Source organism: Dreissena polymorpha, chromosome 7, assembly GCF_020536995.1.
Source record: "Dreissena polymorpha isolate Duluth1 chromosome 7, UMN_Dpol_1.0, whole genome shotgun sequence".
NCBI classification, from domain to species: Eukaryota; Metazoa; Mollusca; class Bivalvia; order Myida; family Dreissenidae; genus Dreissena; species Dreissena polymorpha.
In genome coordinates this window covers 92188306-92195921 of record NC_068361.1, presented here as the reverse complement: position 1 = coordinate 92195921, position 7616 = coordinate 92188306, and positions in this window count along the sequence as shown.

Sequence of the window (7616 nt, the reverse complement as noted above, 5' to 3'; positions counted from 1 at the left end):
ATAAATTTAGATGTATGTCATTCAAGAAAGGCCATTCCAAATAAATACTTGGTTATCAGTGGCGTAAACATTGAAATATACGACGAGTAATACATTGCTATTCAACTAATTAAACTGAAGCTGTATGCGATACACATCTCCTTAACACGGTTATAAATATTTTGTTTGTGCCAATAGATGCCTAAAATTGCGAAACTTTACTCGAGAAACTTTAGATCTTCATTAAGTTTACATGACATGAAAAAACTTTAACTTAAACAAAGGGAAACAAATTAAAGTTTGTGCCTAAAACAATAAATCATTCTCACGGCTACGAACATGATGTCATTTTATACTTGATATTAGTGACCAATTTGTTGTAACAAACTTAAATAAAAACAATAAAATCTTTTCGGAGTATTCAATTGTTTCGCGTTTGTAACGCTTTGTATCTTTATCAAGTACCAATGATAATAATTCATAAATGAAACTGTTTTTTTAGAAAGTGATTTGCTTGCTTTCCAATTTAAAGATTTCTTTTAATTTTATAAATAATATGACTACATGTAGAAAAAATGTCAAAGAGAATGGAATTTTAAATAAGATTTTCGCCTGTTAACACTGTAGATGTAAGCGTGGCTTAAATGGTGGCATAGTCTTCGGTGCTTTTTAAATATTTCAGATATTTTATTACTCATATAAGCTGGATAATAATTGAATTGATAACATTTGCCACTAGGGTTGCTTCGTCAAAACCCAACGTTTTTCATTTAAAGCAAACCATGGTTAAAACTGATGGAAGTCACCACAAGGGAGACACTCAAAATAGAAAAAGTTATGCAAACAAATTTGAATACATGTATTTACAAAATGCACGGCAGCTGCACCAGCAAGAGAGAAATCTAATGCTCAACAATAAGTCCTTTATTTATGGATTTTAAAAATTGTAAAACACAGCAAAAAAGCACACAATAATCAAAATTTCTAAACCTGTACCTCACTGTTTGTATCATGACTCTATCATGCTATAATTCCTTGGAGAGTAAAATGGGTGAAATGTTTAGGTCGATTTGGTACATGAGAAACTGTTCTGGCAAACATATTTTGCTGTCGTTAGGTTTTATTGCTCAGAAACATTGCCTTTGAACAATTACAAAATGACCGCTGACACATCTGCAAACATGTTATATGTATTTTAATAGACACACACTCGGTAGGCTTTTTAACATGTATTATATTTATCGTTAACCGTCAATGGTTTGTCTTCAAACGTACAACTGCAAACGTGTAAGTTGCCTTAAACAATACTATGTGTACATGCAAATCATTAATTATATAAAAAAAAAACTACAAGAGCCGTCACCGAAGACCCCATCACATGCAAGCACGTTCTTAGACATGTGTTGATGTTGATTGAATTACTGTTAATCTTAAATGGTCCGTTATTCACTTACATTTCCCGCACATGATCTTGACATTACATGTACTCTATAACCTCAACTGTATAGATAAGGTTCATATAACACTACCATAAAACACATCGTTATATGAACATTCAAACTGTCTATGTTAATGTACCCACGATGTTCATGTAATAATCTTCGATTCAAAAATTGTTTTTATTATTTTACTTTATACAAGTACAAGTGTTAAATGAATATAACCGCTCGTTTAATTTTCATATTTTGTCGTACTTATCTTCAATGTACACGTGTAAACATTCAATAAAAAGGTACAAAAATCCAATGGAAAGATAAAATAAACACCCCCTGTACGTCGATAATCCAAACTGAGTAGGATAATTCAAACTGAAGAAACAAATGGCGACAGAAATAAAGACTTCAGTCAATTATTTCTAAGACCACGTTTATTTATGTTTAGTTGTCACATGATAAACGTTTCTTTTTTATAAAATGTTATTTGCCGGATACAATGCGCTAATAAACTCATAACAATTAAAAACAATTACGTCAAAATAAAATGAATATGTTTGAAAATCTTGAAAAATTAAATGAAATTTTCGAAAGGTTAAGGCCAAAAACAATTGTAATCGAAGGTTTTTAATGTTTTAATGCTTGGACTTAAATGTATTTACCTTTCATGAATGTATGTAAAGAAAAGTTTTGGCGTAAATGCTCGAAAACGCAATATATTCGCATTTGTTTAGGACAAAAATATAAAAATTGGATAATGACCTAACTAGTGTATGGATAATTCCAAACTAACATCAAGAAGTCCATGGATAATGACCAAACTGCCAAATGTCTTTATGTCAGTTTGGATTCATCCATAAAGTTTAATACCCGTCCTGCAAACACATGATTTTAACACAGACACACACTAGGTGTTAAAAGGAAAATTTTAAAGGACATTCCTGATATAATTTGGCATATCTCTGTTACAGTTTCGTTCGCTCTTTTGTCAATTAACGTGTAAATAATTCAACACATATGTCGCATTTCATGTAAATTAGCATTTTTCGAAGACAAATTTATCGTTTTTTACTAGAAAACTATTAAATCATTGCAAAATTCAAAACACCTGTGTGTGTCAGACATTCACTTTCACATATGTAGAAAAAATATATTACTGTAGTTACTAAATTAGCAGAAATGATAAAATAATCATCTACCTTTCAGTTTCAGTTTCGGCCCACATTTTTTTTTCAGTTTGAATTATCCAACTGAGTTTGGATTATCGACGTACCGAGGGGGTGATAAAGGGTGCATCACAATGAACACACGTGTCGTGTGTTTTAAACAAACGATTTATGTTTTAGATACAATGTGACGCTGAAACAACCTTTCCTCGATATTTCGTCTATTTATGATATCTGTATTTTCGCTACGAGATAATAGATAACGCAAACATTGTTGAGATAAAATATTTTACAAGGAAATAATAATAAAGCAGTTCACGTGCATGTATACACACGCAGTGAAGATCATAATATATGAATACATGATATAATGTATCCACATAATTAACTTACTCAATGTTAACACAAAATATAATTATGTGTAGATCTTTTCAATAAAATCTATATGTCGACAGTCGAATACATGGTTGCTCGATGTCCTATGTATGCATATAGGTTTCATTGCCCCCCCCCCCCCTCCCCACCCTGCCTTCATTGTAATACATGTAACTGGTAAACAAAACAAAAATACATATTCTATATTTAGTTTAAAACATTAAATGCTCAAGTACGTGTAACTGTTAATAAAGTTTGTATATATAGTAAAGTAGTTGTCTTGTCCATAATATTATATAAATGTAAGCGTTCGAGACAACAATATATACACTAACTAGCGCCCGACTTATTGCGTAAATATTATATATTGAAAACCTTAACTCTCTTCAGATCCTAACAACATGTTAATAGAACAAGGTCTTAAAATTAAAGGACGTGTTATAACACATTAGTCTGAGACGGACATCCCAAACTTATGAGACTTTATGGTTAATTTGGTTTCATAAAGCAGTACGTTATAATTATGAGATCGTTAAAATGACAACCTTGTTTTCCCGGCTCTCTGTTTTGATATCAATTTAAATAAAAGAAATGCGTTATGTAACCGTATAAAATTTGAAGTGTAATTTATCCCCCTCCCGGTACATAGTACAGGGGCTCAAGTGGTTAACGTGGAATCGCCTTAGAAGTCTGTCTGTCTTTTTTAAATGCCTTTGGCAAATGTGCACATTATATAAAGAATTGCATGTGAGATTTTTATGATCCTATATGAAAGAATTGAATTGTAAATCAAAATTTTGTCCGAAGCATATCTCGAACACAAAAAGAAGTAAAAATTTAAATATAAATACATATTATCTAACGGATGTAAAGTGCACACAAAAATATTTTTAGTTATGGCCATTTGTTATTTTAAACTCAGATTTTTCGGCTTCTTTTCTCAAAAAATAAATAGACATAAACTTAAAATTTGATATGAAAGTTGATTCCATTGATGGAATGTAAAGTGCACAATGACGTATTGTACTTAGCATATTTCCACATAAACATTTTGCCCGCAGCATAGCTAGAACACGAAAAGGGGTTAAACTTAAAACTTAAGAGGCTGGGATATCATGTTTAGGGGAATTGAATTTCACAAGTGCCATGTTTCTTGCTTCCGTATTTTTGTAGTTATTACCCTTTATTTGTTTGAACACTAAATTCTGGTTCGGAGCCAAATTAGAAATTCTTGTAAATTAAATATAAGTGAAAGTATCCAATCGGTAACCATATGCTTTTTCTGGTGATTTTTTGCACATAAACCAAGAAGTTATTTTCGCGCCGTTCAGTATGCTTTCAAAGTTAGGAAACGAAGATAATTGTTCGCTATTGTTTAATTATTTTGATGCGTTTTGCGAGTTGTGTATTATCGCCGTTGGTTATCATAAAAAGTTTACAAAGTGTTACCGAGTTTGAACAACAACTAAATTGTAAAAAACTCTAGACAATATTTTAAACTTGATTACATTGGAGAAACAAGAAGACTTCGTTTACATAATGTATTATGGTCATGTAGTAATGCTACAAAAATAAAATAACACTACACATTTTATGTCAATATATTATGCATCCAATGTCAAAATAAATTTCATTTACTTTAAGAAATTAAAAAAAAACAAAAAAAAAACCACATTCAAATCCGGCTGTGTTCTTCGTTTAAATGCTCTAATCATATTTGTAATTTGCACATGATAGTAGTGTTGGTACCACACCTGGATTGCTTGAAATAATATGGTAATACCTGTGTAAGGAGCAGTCCTGTGCCGAAAGATATGTTACACAACTTAAAATATTGAAAATAAACCTGAGACATTCATCACACACAGTCGACATGTTTCATTTATATTCACGTTTGTATTCTTTGGTAGAAAACGTGCATTTTTGAGAATTTAATGAAGAGATTTGGCGTATTATTTCTGACACAATACGAATTAAATTATAAGTGTTTGACGAATATATCTTACATGCGTAGCATGTTAAAGATATTTGCTATTGGTTGATCCTTTTAGGTATGTTCATTAAAAGAATTGCGTAACGGTGGTACAATCAAACGTGTATAATCCGTTTATCTTTCTTTCCGCATACCGCATACATGTATAAAACAATTTCTTGAATTAAGTATATCAATGATATCCTAGTCCATAATTTAGATTGATTTTGAATGACGTATTAACTGAATAGCATTATAGCATGTGTGTGTGAATATATTTTTTGTAGTACTGTATCCTCATCATAAACAATAATACTTAACATTTTTAGGACTGTATTAGGTCTTCAATCCGTGCAAATTATTCTTATATTTCGTCTTAGTTTGCAAATATTTACGTTGAATAGCATTATATCATTTGTGTGTGAATATATTTTTTGTTGTACTGCATCCTCATCATATACAATAATACTAAACATTTTTAGGACTGTATTAGGTCTTCAATCCGTGCAAATTATTCTTATAGTTAGTCTTAGTTTGCAAATATTTACGTTAAGACGACTTTTCCAAAAACGAATTCATAATGGACTTCAACAACTCTCAATCAATGACTTTAAGAGATGTAAGAGTGGTTCACGAAAAATATCGGTGATTTCAATAAGCTCCATTTCTCGTTGAAAAGGCTAACTGCGGTGTCCAATAATGCAAGAAAAACATTAAATTCATTTTGTTTATTTATATATGCGTATTGCTGCGTGAAACTGGGATACAAACTGATTACGTACGTGGTAAGTAGCATGGACACCCTCACGTGCCGACAAAGTTGGTTGTTCGGGCGCGCTTTTGAATTTTCCTGATTAACTGTGGTTTTAAAGAAATTAATATCCATTTGTTTCCAATAATATTGAAGCACTTCCATTTGTATTTTAAAGTAAGTGTTTGGAAATCAATAATAATAAGAATGTTAATTTCGAATTAAAATGGTATTTATGTTTGGAAAAACATTGATCTAAATAAACTTTCAAAAATATGTTTAAACACATTCATACAGATGACCTATTTAACGGTTGACATACTGGAAAATTTCCGTTGAACATTTAACAATTAGGAACATGTCCATACATGGTTTTGTATTAATACTTCTTATTGTATTAACACAAATTAGATAACACAAATAGCTTTTTTTCAAAACGTGTTGATAATGTTAATCATTGAGATCGCCTTAGACAATTAATAAAATGTGATAATTGTCGAGACAGAGACCCTTTTAATACTGAATTATTTGGAATGACGCCACGTTTAGTACATGATCGCCACGTTAAAATATGACAGACTAAAACATTGTGGTCAGTAATTGGCAAAGTTTTATGTATGATTATATAGTTTATTATATAATTTAATATAATATTTAATAGACAAGATTTGGCAGGTTAATGTGTTGTGCAATAATTACCGAAAAAAAACATATTCTAAATTAAATTAATTCTCATTCGCGAAAGTGAACTTTACTTAAATATTGACGCCTTTAATAATTTTGAATGATTAAGGTTACCTTATTTTTCCACAAATACCTTTATATAATGTACTGGTAATAAATTCTAAAATATATTTATATTTACAGACAACAGTTACTTCTGAAGAGCTCCAGATCGATGACAATTCATAAATAATTAATTGCGGCGTTTAAAATAGGAATTTTAAACTCGTCTATTCCTTTTTCATATAATGTTCTGGTGATTCATAGCTTTGACACATGTTCAATACACTTATTATGTGTTTTGGAGAAAATGATAAAGAAAACTTTGCTAAAGTTATCAAGTATGTTAAATAATGCGATACAAAGTTTTCTTAATAGCATGTTCTTAATCTAAGAATAGCTAGTCAAAGACAGCTAAGGCAGGGATATTGGTTGAACATGGCACATGTGGGACAACATGATGATAAATGTTATTGAGTTTATAAATCTTTGCTTTAGATATAGTGGATATTCAGAAAAATGCTTTGTAAATATTGTTTTAACGGGTTGATATGTGTATTTTTGTAAAAGAAACGATTAACAAAACAACGATATAAAAAGTAATTTACCACAACTGCATTAACATTACAAATCAGTTTAAACTTACGAACATACATAAAAAACCTATAATTATATAATTATTTTCGTTTCAGTTGTTAATATTTTAAATTAGTACGAAATTGAAAGGTACATTTTTCTCGTAGTAAAACATTCCATATGGAAAATAATACACATTCATGGCAAACGTTTTTTTTATCAACAAAAGAATCCAATATAGTACATATCCGCATGGGAAAAAAAATGAAACTCCAGTACAATCACTATACATAAATACAATAAACATTCAATATATTTCAATTTTTGATGCATATTAAAACAATACTGTTGAACAATACAATAAAGTCATGAGTAGAGAATGACTACCTGCTTATTGCATACCATGCCATACGTGTTTCGAACGGTTAAGGCTATTATCCTTTTTTCTATTTTTATAGCATTTGTTTTTATTTAGGATGTGATCAAATTTATGAGCGTATTATTCTATAACTTGCTAAGTATTTATTGTACTTAACGTTATACGTATATACAACTTTTCAGAAAAAATCAATTAAAAAAAAAAGCACTAAGAAATGGACATAACAATTAAGAAGTACATTTTTCTTCTGTTAACTTAAAGC